At 40.2% G+C, this 15,309-nt stretch overlaps 1 protein-coding gene and 1 pseudogene across 7 annotated transcripts in view; one reads left to right on the forward strand and one right to left on the reverse strand.

The window, feature by feature from the left end:
* C3H4orf19 (chromosome 3 C4orf19 homolog) overlaps positions 1–15,309 on the reverse strand; it is an 84,980-nt gene that overhangs the window by 48,705 nt on the left and 20,966 nt on the right. The gene's annotated exons all lie outside the window — the stretch shown is intronic.
* On the forward strand, positions 3,851–4,081 carry LOC138923689 (large ribosomal subunit protein eL39-like; annotated as a pseudogene).

Genomic DNA, 15,309 nt, shown 5'->3' on the forward strand with positions numbered 1-15,309 from the left:
TGTTTGTTGAATTAAAAATGGAAAAATACATTGGTGTGCTTCTTATAGTCAAGGTTATCTAACCATATCTCACCGTCACCCACGGTTCTCTCATCTAGGAATGTAGTCTTATTTTTCTCATTCATTTTCCTGTTTATACTAAAACTTTTATAGATTAAACCACTATATTAAATGTAATGCTAACATATCATGTTATAGTATGTGTAACTTACATTTAAAAAATTAATAAAGAAGACTGTCATCCTAGTGAAATGGTACTCTTTCGTGGTGAGCTATTTTTGCCTAAAAACTCCCAAAGAATATTAACCCCTTATCAGACATATGATTTGCAAGTATTTTCTCCCATTCCACTGGTTGTCTTTTCACTGTTTCCTTTGCTGTGCAGAAGCTTTTTAGCTTGATGTAGTCCCACTTGTCTATTTTTGCTTTTGTTGCTTGTGCTTTTATTGTCCTATCCAAGAAATCACTGTGAAGATCAATGCCATTAAGGTTTTCTGTTAAGTTTTCTTCTTAGAGTTTTACAGTTTCAGGTCTTATGTTTACATCTTTAGTCCACTGTGAGTTACTTTTGTGTATGGTATAAGATAAGAGTCCAATTTCATTCTTTTCCACGTGGATATCCAGTTTTCCAAACACCAGTTGTTGAAGAGACTATCCTTTCCTCATTGTGTATTCTTGGCACCCTTGTCAAAGATCAGTTGACCTTATGCTATAGACTGAACGTCTGTGTCTCCCTAAAATTCACATGTTGATACCTAATATCCAGTGTGATAGTATTTGCAGGTAGGGCCCTTGGGAGGTGATTAGGTCATGAGGGCAAGAGCCCTAATGAATGGGATTAGTGCCCTTAGAAAAGAAGCCCCAGAAAACTCCCTCACCCCTGATGCCATGTGAGGTTATAGCAAGAAGACAGCTGTCTATGAACTAGACAGTAGGATCTCACCAGACATGAATCTGCCGACACTTTGATCTTGGAATTTCTGGCTTCCAGGACTGTGAGAAATAAATTTCTGTTGTTTATAAGCCACCCAGTCTATGGTATTCCATTATAGCAGCCTAAACTGCATGAGTTTATCTCTGGGCTTTCTATTCTGTTCCATTGGTCTGTATGTCTGTTTTTATGCCAGTACCATACTGTTTTAATTACAGTAGCTTTGTAATATGTTTTGAAATCAGGAAATATGATATCTCCAGCTTTGTTTTTCTTTCTCTAGATTGCTTTGGCTATTCTGAGTCTTCTGTGGTTCCATATGAATTTTAGGATTGTTTTTTCTTTTTCTGTAAAAAATGCAGTTGGGATTTTGACAGGTATTGCATTGAATGTGCTTTGGGTATTATGGACATTTTAATATTAAGTCTCCCAATCTATGAACACAGGATATCTTTCCACTTATTTCTGTCTTATTTCTTTCATCAATATTTTGTAATTTTCAGTGTACAGGTCTTTCACCTCCTCGATTGCTTATTCCTCAGTATTTTATTCTTTTTGATACTACTGTAAATGGGGCTGGTTTCTTAAATTTCCTTTTTGGATAGTTTCTTGTTAGCATATAGAAATGCAACTGATTTTTCTATGTTGATTTTGTATCCTGCAACTTTAATGAATTCATTTATTAGTTCTAACTTCTTTGTGTGTGAAATCTTTAGGCTCTTCTACATATAAGATCCTGTGGATTTCTACAATTATTTCGTAAACGGTGCTAGGACAACAGGTCATTAGGAAAAAGACCCTGAATTACATTAAATGAGAACAAAAAATATTTAGAGGGAATACAAGTGAATATTTATCTAAGGAAGGCCTTTTCAGTTACTCAATGTCTGGAAGAACCACAAAGCAAAACATTAATAGATTACGGAAGTAGCAAACATTTTTCACCTTAAAAGACAGATGATAAAGGGTTATTCCCCTTAACTTTAAAAGGTTTCATAATTCAATAGGATATTTATTAAAGATACCAATAAAAAAATAACAAAAGACATGATCAACCAATTAAGATAAGAATAAATCAGCCAATGAACATTTAAAATTAATCAACTACAGAAATAAATGCAAATGACTGGATATCACTTTTCTCTAACAAATTGATCTCTTAGTTTTTCTACGGAAACAGCCAGTGTTAAAGAGCCTTGAAAATATTAACAACTTTTGCTCCAAAAATTCCAGTTCTTGGAGTCTAACCAAAGATCAGATAGGTATAAACAAAGATCTTTAAAAAAGAGTGTTCCACTTAGTTTTTATTTTTAATACTATAGAACACTTTAAACAACTTTAGTGCTCAAAATAGAAACAACTTTAAATAAATTATAATATATTCATAAATTGGAAAAAGGGGAAATAACATTAAGTGAAAAAAAAAGCAGGGTATGTGCATAAAATGTAATTTCAATTTTATTATAAACAAATCACCACATATATAATAAAAGTAAATAAACCCAAATGAAAACAAAGATCATCTTGGGGTAGGTAGTAGGATGAGCTTATGATTTTTGTCAAAATTGAGTCAGATTTTTTTTTTTAAATCATGATGTATATTTATTGGCAGTCTCTCCATAGCAGATTTCGTTTTAGACTTCAGTGATATGCTACATAAAGATAGCATGTATCATATGATGTTAGACAAGAATATTCTTCTAAAGCATGTTTTGGAAAGAATAAGCATGATTTTTAAAATATGTGTCTACCCCACAGATTCAAGGAATATCTTGGAATACTGGGAGAATTGTGTTAAATTCTCCCTCCATATTAGTCCTTTTTCAATTTTTCCTTTATCTATTCCTATTTTTTTGCTTGTATTTGAAGCTGAGTTATCTGATATATACAAAATCATAATTTCATGTTTTGTTGGAAACTACACTGTTGATCAAAGATCGAAAGACCATATTTGTTATTTTGTTTTATTTCTCTTTGTATTTTTTCTGATATTAGTATGCAATCCCTTATTTCTCTCTTTTGCATTTGTTTGCCTTATTTTTGCTTTTTTGTATTGTTTATTTTCTTTGTCACATTATTCTGGGTGAATAGCAATTGACCTTACTTCTTTTCTGACTCAACCTAAGAATCCCTGCCTTTTAATGGAAAAGTTTAAACCATTTACGTTTATGCTTTGTGCTGAATCTCTATTCTGTTGTCTAATTTTATCAGTTTCTTAATGCCTCCTGGTTGTTTCCTTTATTTTCAGACTTCTTTTAAGTTTTGCTTGGTTTTTAATTTTCTCCAGCATATTGCAAGATATAGGTTGTGTTTTAAAAATTCTCCTTGTGAAGAAAATATTGTCTTTTTAACCTCCTCTTTAAAAAGCATTATTTACATAAAGTGATACCCAAATGAAGTTTTAAAGCAAGCTTTTAAGTGCAGCACTGAGTCACTTTTGAGGATAAAGGCAGCACTTACACTAATTATGAAAGGACAGCAGGCGTCAACTGGAAGCATCTTGAGCAAACACCGATGGATGGTCACCCTATCTCTGGGTAACAGGAATAAGGAGGCGCAGGCTTGGGGGTGGGAAGAAGACTTCACTTTGGTGTATTCTGTATCAAAGGTGCTTGATGAACATTCAAAGGGAGGTGTCCAGTTGGCAGTTGTATATATTGGCCGGAAGCTTAGGAGAGACCTTTGGGCTCAATAAAAAGGTTTCAGACCCATCAGCAATATAGCTAACAAATAGGGCCATGAGACTGAATAAGCAATTAGAGGCAATAAGTATGTAGCGTCAATCAAAGCAAAGACTAAATCTTGAAGAACACTGCTTAATGTAAAAAAATAAATAAAGACTACAAAAGAGATTCACAAATTGCAGGAAGAAGAGTAGAAAACATAAATAAATAAAGAGGGTTGACTCCATTCCTTGCCATGTCTTCTCACAAGACTTTCAGGATCAAGTGATTTCCGGCCAAGAAACAACAGCAGAGCTGTCCCATTCTGCAACGGATTTGCATGAACTCTGGAAATAAAATCAGGCGCAACTCTAGGAGGAGACACTGCAGAAGAAGCAAGCTGGCTCTACAGGAAGCACACCCGAAATGGTGCCGTATTTATGCTTTCTCAAGGTCACTAGCATCTTTCCATATCAAAACCATCTGAAAACATCACAACTATCTGGACAGTTGAACAAGTCTTATTAGGAAAATGATTTTTCTCTTTGTTTCTATGCTTCCATACTAGTAGGTTGGTTCAGTAACAAATATGTGAGAGTTTTATTTGAAAAAAAAATTTAAAAAAATACAGAGAAGTGAGTGTGGTGACGGAAGCAGGTAAAGTGTTTCAGCGAGTAAGGACTGGCCAGCAGCGTTAAAGGACATTCAAGGGTCAAGTCAAGAAAAGGACTGTAAATGTCTCTTAGATTTAGCACCTTGGAAGTAACTGGTGACCGTGGCAAAGGCAATTTTGGTGGAGTAGTGAACCTGGAAGCTAGATTGAGCACTGAGCATACATAGCTCTTAGAAGAAAATTGGCTGTGAATGGAAGGTGAGAGACAGAAAGAAGGAAGTAGGATTAAAGGGAGGTTTGCTTAAATTTGGAGAGTTTTCAAGTTCAAGTTTGGATATGTTGATAGGACACAGTTGGCAGAAAGGGAGGAGTTGAAGACAGAGGAAAGAGACGGGATCATCACTTGAGTACCATCTGTCAGCAGGCAAGAGGGAACAGCAAAGGGTCAAGTCTCTTAGACCGGAGATGGGTGAGGAATAAGGTGGGCCTGTGCTCAGCTCATTTTATGTGTCTTCCTGTTCTGCAGAGGCTAGAAAGCCAACAAGATTTCCCAGACTCTCTTGCAGTAGGGTTCCCATGCAGACTCAGATTCAGACAGTCTTATGTAAGATGAGCAAGGGGGAAGGAAGTGAGACAGAGGTTGTACTTTGGCTACTTCTGCTTTTTCTGCTGGCAAGTCCTGTAGGGGCAGACTGGGTTATTCTTAGGAAGTGTTCCAATGTCCAGGTGCTTTGTGGATGTCAAGAGGCAGAAAGCAGGGCATTTGTTTTTTTGCCTATGCAGCTCCATTAGCATGGCCATCATTTGCAGCTGCTTACCAGCTAATCCCTGCTAAGGCAGCGCCCCTGGAGTCAGAGTTCCAATGATCACTTTCAACTCCCCCCCTTTCCGGTTGTGTAGAGGAGGAAGCTCCCCGGGAGGGTTAGTTCTGTGATGGTGTCTTCGGTGTTACCGAGCCCGCTACTCCGGGCGTTCCAGGGACATCGTAAGCATTTAATTCCCTGTATTAAATTTCATCTTGCTTGAAATAGCTAATGTAATTTCTGTCGTCTGCAAGTGAACTCAGACGGAGAGGAACATCTATTTTGCATCAGGAGGGAAGGAAGGAAGGATGGATGTAGATATAGATAAAATTACTTTTTTATGGTGATGGTGATCTCCTTGAAAGTGGGAGTTTTAAGCTGGGGCGTGCAGAGCCCCATGGGGTTCATGGACAGAATTCAGGGCATCTGTGAACTTAAGTGAGAAAAAGTCACATCTTCTTCACTAACCTCTAAATAAAATTTAACATTTTCTTCAAAAAACTAGCAATTTCTTCAATTCAATTCAAACTACAGCATCATCAGCCGTTCCTGTGACTTTGTCTCTAATAGAAATCACAGATATTTTCATATTACAGTTTTAGATCTCAAAACGTTGTTTTGCTCATTCCTATGGTAGTTACTAGACCGCTGCTAGGTCGTGTTCTGTAATGCACTTATAAAGAGGCACATATCACTATATCGCAATGTTTTAAAATTGATAACTGTGTTTCCTTTGTAATCATATATTTTATTTTATGCATTTAAAAATATTCTTCTGAGAAGGGGTCCATAGGCTTCAGCAGACCGATAAAGCAGTCCATAGCATAAAGCACATGAAGAAGCCTATTCTAACATCTCCTTTGCCTGTAAGGTACTGGGTTTTTAAACTTTGGCAGTAGTGACATTTTAGAATGGATAATTCTTTGTTTTGGGGGACTGTCCTTTGCATCGTACGATGTTCGGCAGCCTTAACCCACTGTATGCTAGTAGCACCCTTTCTGACTACATGACAATCAAGACACTGTCATATGGGGGGCAAAAGCGACCCCGTGTTGTGTAAGCCCTGACAGCTGGCTCTTCTGTTTGCAATGCAAGTGTCCAACTTAAGCTTGGATTGCTGAGGCATCTCTTTCAAAGAGGGCTATTTGAAATTAACACATCGCCAGCCGCCACGACTAGACAGAGCCAGGCTGCCCCCTCCTCCTGAGGTTCCTTTGGTTTAGAGATTTTGGTTGATTTAGATAACTGACCATGTGGGTCACTTTTTTTTCCTTTTCCCGTACTTTAAATTCCTGCTCTTATGTTTTAAATTCACCAACAAAGAGTGAGCTCAGGAAACCCTAGGCCCCCACCCTCGACCCTAATAAAAGGCCCACCCAAGGCCTGTTCACTCTCCTAGTCTCTCCCCAAAGTCTCTGTGGCCCCAGGTGTGCTGTGTCATTTCCAGGTCCCGTGAGCAACAAATTTTTATTTTTTCAAAGTTTCCTCCTGGTTATCGCTGAGGAGCATCTTGCAATTGTAATAAGAACCACAAGGGCTGGTCCAAGCACAACACTAGTTATTGATAGACGGAGGTGGGCACAAAACATCCTGGTTGAGAAGCAATGCTGTGAAGGAGTACTAAGAGTGACTGGGTCTGAGATCTGATTAGAAGAGAGAGGGTTTAAAATGGATGCAATAGAGGACGACAGAGAGAAGTGACAAAGAAACGTGTAGTTGAGCAGTGTCGAGGGACCGGCTGAAATCAACAGCTATACAGGGGCTGGCTGGTGGCATGAAGATCACAAGCTCCGCTTTCGGGATGCCAGGTTTGCTGGTTTGGATCCAGGGTGTAGACATCCACATTGCTTATCAAGCCACGCTGTGGCAGGCGCCCCACGTGTAAAGTAGAGGGAGATGGGCACAGGTGTTCGCTCAGGGCCAATCTTCCTCAGCAAAAAGAGGAGGATTGGCAGCAGATGTTAGCTCAGGACTAATCTTCCTCAAAAAAAGAGTAATAAAATAAAATAATCAACTTAACAAAAACAACAACTATACAGTAGCCCATGGAAATGAGATAAGCTGGAGTTACGGCCAATGTCCAAAGTGCTGTTTCTCCCACCGATCCATATGCTAACACGTCTTAACATGCCGGTTGAGAAATGCACTATCTTCAAGCAGAAGGATGAGAAAATTTAGAACCTACGGATACCTGTTACTGCCCCTTGTTCTGCTATTACATGTGGGAAAAAAATACTCTGGACTTGAATGGATTTGGAGGTTGCTGCTCCAAGAAAATCTGAGCCCAGCAGGCATGGCTGTGAAGGATGGAGCAACCCTATGACCCAGCAATTTGACACCTAGATATTTGCCCAAGAGAAATGGAAATATAAATCCACATAAAGACCTGTCCAAGAGTGTTGATGGCAGCTTTATTCAGAAAAGCAGCAAACTGGAAATACCCAAATGTCCATCAACGGTATAATACACTGTGGTATGGTCATACAACGAACAACTACTGAGCAATAAAAAAGAATGAACTACTGATAGATGCAAAAACATAGATAAAACTCAAAAACATGCTGCATGAAAGAAGCCTGACACAAAAGAGAACAGACTCACAGAGTGTATGATTCATTTATATGAAGTTTGGGGTTTTTTAGGTAAATTTTCTTTTCTTTTTGAGGAAGATTAGCCCTGAGCTAACATCTGCTGCCAAGCCTCCTCTTTTCTGCTCAGGAAGATTGGCCCCGAGCTAACATCTGTGCCTATCTTCCTTTACTTTATATGTGGGATGCCTGCCACAGCATGGCTTGCCAACTGGTGCGTAGGTCTGCACCTGGGATCTGAACCAGTGAACCCCGGGCCACGGAAGCAGAATGTGTGAACTTAACCTCTGCACCACTGGGCCGGCCCCATATGAGGTTTTTAACAGGCTAAATTAATCTATGGTGATTAAAAAAAAGATCAGAATAATGACTGACTCCATGGGGGTGGGGACAAGGATTGATTGGGAAACAAGGGGGATTTTCCTGGGGTGATAATGTTCTCTACATAGCTTGATGGGGAGTTGGGTTGCACCGTTGTATGCGCTTGCTAAAATTCACCAAATCGTACACTTGGATTTGTGCATTTCACTGTACGTAATTTACACCAGAGGAAGGGGAGAGGGTGGTGGAAAATGAGACGGAGGAGAAGAAGTGAACCTTAAACAAAAACTGAACTCATAGTTAACAAAATACATGCTGAAATGTTTGAAATGAACTGATGTCTGCAGCCTACTCTGAGATGCAGTTAAAAAAGGCAGTTTAAAAAAAAAAGAGGGATGGAAGGGGCCAGCCTGGTGGCGTAGTGGTTGGGTTTGTGCACCCCACTTCGTTGGCCCACGGTTCATGGGTTTGGATCGTAGGAGCGAACCTACACACTGCTCATTAAACCATGCTGTGGTGGCATGTAAAATAGAGGAAGACGGACACAGCCGTTAGATCAGGGTCAACCTTCCTCACTGAAAAAAAAAAAAAAGGATGGATGGATAGCAAGGTGGTTAGATGTGTGATAAAGATGCAAAATGTGAATGGATAGCAAGGTAGTTAGATGTGTGATAAAGACAAGATCCAAAACGTTAAGTGCATATTCTAGATGGTGAGTGTGATTCATGTGCAATTCTTCCAACTTTTCTGTAGTTTGAGAATTTTCATACTAAAAAACATGTGTGCGCGCACAAGAATCTCTTTTTGCCTTTTGAAGTATTTCATTAACCTTGGGCAAAGAAAGCTACTTCAAAACAAGCAAAGCCTGGCATATGGTTCTTGCCCTTTTAATAAGTGGATCCTACAATGTCACACATATCACCTCCATCCCAGTAACAAGCACCATCAATCACTAGTGCTGCCGCCACTCCCATTTCTGGATCACTGGGGCTGTCCCAGGCACTGCTTTAATTATTTTACATGTGTTATCCTCACATAGAGAAATTAATGGCTTTCTCTATTGTTTAACAAAAAGCTCTGGGCTGAGTTACATCTTCAGAACTTCCAGACAGCCATGAACTAGAACAAACAGGTGTCCAAGAGGAAGAGTATGTTTGTGATGATGGGTATTTTTAGCAGTATGTATTATTCAAATATGTTCTGAAGGTATAGGACAGTGTGTGTGTGTGTGTGTGCATGTGTGTGTGTGTGTGTGTGTGTCTGTGTGTGTCAGGGGTAGTGAGCCGAAGTGGGAGAAGGAAAATATATTTTAGAAAGGGGATACACACTATAAGTCATAAAAAGGAACAGTAACTTTAATCCAGTTTCTGTAGAGAGAGAAACCTTGTTCCTTTTTTTTTCTTAAGCTCGTATCCCATGCCATATGATACTGTCACCTGGCCAAGGGGTGTGACAAAGGCTGCCCGGATTTGGCACCTCCAGCTCTTTTGTGGCTTTCCTTTCTCAATAAACCTTTGACAAAGGTCAGGTGTTTGAAAGGTTGGGTTTTTCCTTGTTTGGTCTAAGTGTTTCTTGCTCAGCAGAATGATTAAATGTCTCTGAATGTCAACAAATAAGTGGTTTTAGTGAAGCTTTTTGAAATCTATTTCCCTAAAGGCTGCTTGGTGGTGTGCCTGGGATTGGTTTGGTTTTGTGTGAAACTAGTAAATAAACAATGTAATTACCAGGCTTCCTAGAACCCCTCTCCTGAGACCTGCAGAGCCATGCATGTGAGAAGAGAGAAGGGATAAAATATTTCCATCTAAAACCAGGAGTCAGGGCTTTGAACTTCAAGCCAGACTGACAAAAGGTCAAGGTGCTAATGCGGCAGAGGACAGACTTGAACTAAGGTGACCTCAGGAGCACTGGGGCCGCTGTGACAGCCCTAGAAAGAATATACGAGTTATGTAAATATCTACTAGGAAAAAGAAAAGACAATAAGCCAGCCTTGAACAAAGACCTATCAGTCCCTGATTAACTTTCTTCTGAGGCATAGATAGAGGCCATAATCCAACCTTGATTCATGAAACAGTGCCTAATAGCACCGGCTGTGAAGGGGCAACGTATCAGAACCGGACGAGCTCCAGTAACTCTCGTCGGACAAGTTCAGGGAGATCTGTCCAGTGCGTTTTATTTTCACGGACCCCTCCACGCTGTCATGAAGGAGAGAACAGTGGTTTTACTGTAGCCAGGTCAAAGAATCTCCTCTTGGAAGGAGCTGACCGACGTGTAAACCCAACATCTTCTGCTGTCAACTTGGAACAACGTAGCGGATGCATTTCATAAAATGACTCAGCTAGTGGTATCCAGGTTCCAAAAAGCAGCAGACAGACTTGGAGACTTAACAAAGGATTGAGGACGAAAAGAAATCCTGCCTCCTTCCTTAACATAAATTGTATATAACCAGCAAGTAAGCAGGCAGTTTTCATTGGTTTGTCTTTATTTGGGACTTAATTCCAGTAAAGATGATGTGATGACATTTAAAAGCTTGGCTGAAACTAGAAACATGGGAAAACTGAAGGTGACTTTGGCGGAGAATACAGAATATAAAATAGCATGCAAGATAACAGAATATTAACTTCTTGGGTGAGTTTTACGAATCGCTGGTTCAATGCACCCACAGTTCCGGCTGTCTGACTACTTTAAGTCTGATGGGATGAAGGACAGTCTAGTTTTACATGCACAGAGTGTTTTTTTCTTTTTAGACAGAATGATCTATCAACATAATCTTCTCAGCCATTCTCCTAGCATAAGAAACAGAGAAAAGTTGAATGACTTGCTTTCTGAGCAGAGTGAAGTAAGAATCTGAATTTTAGTTCCCATGCATCTAACAACCTGATACCCACCCCCCCCCCCACCCCCCATATAACAGACCTGGCTACAAGGATGCCGGACTCCGGACTGCTGGCACAGTGGAGAGGGGCAGACTGGTGTTCACTTGGGCTTAGGTGTTCTGCTGCTTCAAGGTGAAATGCTGGTCTCAGCCAGTTAGAAGAAAAATCCAGAAACATTCGCTCTCCTCCACTATAATCTCCATCTTTGATATCTGGGTATGGAGCTGGTCAGAGAAATACTGTTTGTCGCCTTTTCCTTATCCTTTGTTGGGATTTTATAGGGTTACTAACAAGAAATCTGAGTTGGGGGCCAGCCCAGTGGTGCAGCAGTCAAGTTCGCACGTTCTGCTTTGGTGGCCTGGGGTTCTCCAGTTCGGATCCTGGGTGCGGATGTAGGCACCGTTTGTCAAGCCATGCTGTGGCAGGCATCCCACATATAAGGTAAGGGAAGATGGGCACGGATGTTAGCTCAGGGCCAGTCTTCCTCAGCAAAAAGAGGAGGATTGGCGGCAGATGTTAGCTCAGGGCTAATCGTCCTCAAAAAAAGAAGAAGTCGGAGTAAGTAACAAAAATCTTACCACAGTGTGTCCTGGGACTTAACCATGGAGAATGCTTATGATGGAGACATTTTAGGATGACTCCTTAGGACACAGCGCCCCGAGACCTTGGATGTGGTATAGGGTGTGGATGCTCTAGAAGAAGCATTTAGAAGAAGCTCTAGAAGGTGGCACCAGCTCCGGAAGAGAAATTTACCCCTCTGGGGTTTTTATGGGCCTAATTTTATTCCCTCAAAATTCATATGTTGAAGCTATACCTTCAGTACTTCAGAATGTGACTGTATTTAGAGAGAGGACTTTTACAGAGGTAATTAAGGTAAAATGACTACAGAAAAACTACAAAACTAATGTAGACAATGAAGACATTAAAATTGTTAAAGATTTTGTTTACCTCGGTTCAGTCATCAATTTAAATGGAGTCTGCAGCCAAGAAATCAAGAGAAGACTGAGACAGAAGGGCAGCCACGAAAGAACTAGGAAAGATCATCAAGTATAAGGAAGTGTCATTAGAGACTAAAGCCAAGATCTTCCACACCCCTGTATTCCCAATTACTATGCTGGGGTGCAAAAGCTGGACAGTGAAGAAGGCTGACAGGAAAAAAACTATTCATTTGAAATATGGTGCCGGAGGAGAGCTCTGTGAATACCCTGGACCGCCAGACAGACGAACAAGTGGGTCCTAGAGCAAATTAAGCCTGAACTATTGCTGGAGGCAAAAATGCTAAAACTGAGGCTGTCCTACTTGGGGCACATCATGAGAGGGCAGGATTCTTTGGAAAAGACAATACTGCTGGGAAAAGCAGAAGACAGTAAGAAAAGAGGAAGACCAAACATGAGATGGATTGGCTCCATAAAGGAAGCCATGGGCCTGAGTCGACAGAAGCTGAGTAGGGCTGTTAAGGATGGGCCATTGTGGACATCAGTCATTCATAGTGTCGCCAGGAGTCGTAGCAGACTTGATGGCACGTAGCAACAACAAAGTAAAATGAGGCCCTTGGGGTGGGCCCTAATCCAATCTGACCAGCATCCTTATTAGAAGAGGAGTTAGGACATACAGACAACACACGGACCAAGGCTCGACCATGTGACGAGGCAGTAAGAGGGCGGCCATCTGCAGGCCAAGGAGAGAGGCCTCAGGAGAAACTGAACCTGCTGACACTTTGAACTTGGACTTCTAGCCTCTAGGGCTGTGAGAAGATAAATTGCTGTTGCTTAAGCCCCCCAGTCTAAAGTATTTTGTTGTGGCAGGGATAGCAGCCTAATACAGAGGTTTCCAAAAAAAAATGGTGAAGAATGTTTGGAATCGTTCAAAGTAAAAAAGCCTACTTAGGCTATCTCAGAGTTATCCGAATTATATTACCAGGATGTTAGTAACTACTACCAGGAAAAGAAAAGGGGAATTCTGGCCTCAAATGAATTTGGGAAATGCTGGATTAGATAGTTAGGTTTCTTTGCTGTAAAACTTCTCAGAGCCTTCAATGGGCTGCTGTACATACATAGGATGAATCATATGATCTGTGTGTCTTCCTTGACATCTCTCTTTCCCTCACTTTTCATTGCTAATCCATCACCAATTCCTGATGACTTTATCTATGAAATATTTCTTGAACCAGTTCACTTCTATCTGAACCCTCATTGAAACCTAGACTATACCAACATTGACTGACACTTTGATCTTCTAAATATTTCTTGAATTAGTACAATTCTCTCTACTGAACTGCCATTCAAATCTGGACCAAATGATCTATGTCTCTTGCTTAGTCCACTGCCAAAGCTTTCTGACGGGTCTGCCCACACCAACTGGGTGTTCTCCACAACACAGCTGGAGTAATCTTTTCCAAGCACAGGTTGGATTACGCCAGCTCCTTGATTTTAAAGACATTTCAGTAGCTTCCCATTGTTCTTAAGGTGAGAAGACAAAATTCCTACCCATGTCTTCAAGTGCATCTTGAACCATCTTCCTCTCTGAGGTCCATCTTCACAGGTCTTTTTTTAGTCCCATATTGTTTTGTTCCCGTCCACCAAAGGGCCTTTGCTCATGCTGTCCCTTCTCCCCGGTTAACTCCCGCTATGTTCCTCAGAGAAGCCTTCTTTTACTTCCCTTTACTGGGTCAAACACCTCTAACTATCAATTCATACAGCACTTGTCACCACTGAAAATTTACACTTATGTGAGTATTTGCCTAATACCTGAAGCTCCCTCTTCTAGACTGAAAACAAACTGTGATTGGAGAACATCTTTTGTGAAATACTCAGTTAATTTATTGATTAAGGTTTGGGGAGGACAGAACTGAAACACAACGTGAAGAACTTTTATGAAGAAAGAAAACGAGCAGGGTTCAAGGAAAAAGGTTTTGGGTCCTTAGAAACATGCAGTGATTTGCCGAAATTTAGCATCCTTTGAAATAAACAACTCATTTGAGAAGTTGAGTCTGGAAAAGATATGATATTGGGTCTAAGTTCTGGAAATAGATGGGGGGTTTTAACTTTGTGTTTTTAAACTTTTGATTCTGAAAATTTTCAAATCTACAGAAGACTGGAAAGATTAGTACAATGAACAGCCACATACCTTTAAGCAACCGTCAAATGTTTTGATTTTGCTCCAAAACAGCTGCTCTTTTCTGCTTTACTGTGGACAGTATAACACTAATTGTGTCTTGAGAAAGATAGAAGACTATGTAACTGGATCACAAATGCCCATACTTCCAGAAGGCTAGCCACACCCGCTGGCAAATAATTAATCAAGAAATATTTAGGGCTTGACCTTAAGGTATTGTGGGAGATAAAAAGACATTTACAGGACTTACTTAAAAAAAAATTTACAACCATCTGAGAAAATAAAACACTTTCACATGAAAGAATAACCAGCAATAAAAATAATAGGTAAGTGTTGACCGAGGAGGAGGCAGAAAGTGCTGGAAGAGTTAAGAGGATGAGATAGTTTTTAGTTACGTTTCTTCCTAGAAATGGATTCCCTGTTAGCAGTTAATTTCCTTGTACTAAGAGACCCATTCAGGGAAGTAATTTTATAAGGAAAATTATAAATAAGTACTTCGATTGTGAGCTAACAGAAGTGTAAGAGGTCTGATTCCTTATCTAAGCAAGATTTACAATTATTTTAGTTCTGTACTGGACAATCAAAAACTAGGGGAAGTATTTGTTCCTTTAAGGCTAACCTTAGTTGGGTGGACTTAAGCCAAATAATTAATCCATTTTTTTCTCCTAACAAAGAATAGGCTACTATATTCACCTGACACGTTAAGTCAGCCCCACACTACGACTTGCCCTGGGGAAGGTGTGATTCCCAGGGAACTGGCTCCCAGGCTTGGAGATCTGGGCAGCATTTTCCTCACAACCCATTATTTCCACAGGTCCGCATCTAGATTAGAGAAATTGGAACCAGGTAAATAATGAATAAGGTCACAACCTGGTACAAATGTTAATAAAATAGGGAGAAAAATATTGTGTAAATGGTGGGGTGGGGGAGACCGCTAACAACTGCACAAAGTAAGTGGGGGTGTGTTTTCAAATTAATACAAAACGTTACTGCATTGGGACCCTATCTAACCTATACTAGCCCGGAAGTCTGCCTTTAGAAAGATGAGCTCGTCAGGGATCCGAGTGATCGCTTCAGAGAAGGTTCTGTCCAAATGCACATACATACATGGCATAAGAACCTGATTTTCTAAAACCTAAGTTCTAGATCAGACTTTCCAACCTGGAAAGAAGTCAGGAAGGGATCTGCTCTTAGAGGCACGGGGTTACCTGTGTTCTTTAATTTATGCTTTGAACTCATACTTTTCTGAGTTTTTCCCAAGTGTGTATATATTAATTTTATAATCAGGAAAAAAAACCCAATAAAACTATTAAAGATCAGAGCTGAAGCTTCTCATTTTGACACATGGGAAAACTGCTGCTACAGGCAGGGAAGATTCTCCAAAGCTACCAGCAAGTCAAAGC

The sequence above is a fragment of the Equus caballus genome, chromosome 3 (assembly GCF_041296265.1).
Source record: "Equus caballus isolate H_3958 breed thoroughbred chromosome 3, TB-T2T, whole genome shotgun sequence".
In the NCBI taxonomy this organism is placed as follows: Eukaryota; Metazoa; Chordata; class Mammalia; order Perissodactyla; family Equidae; genus Equus; species Equus caballus.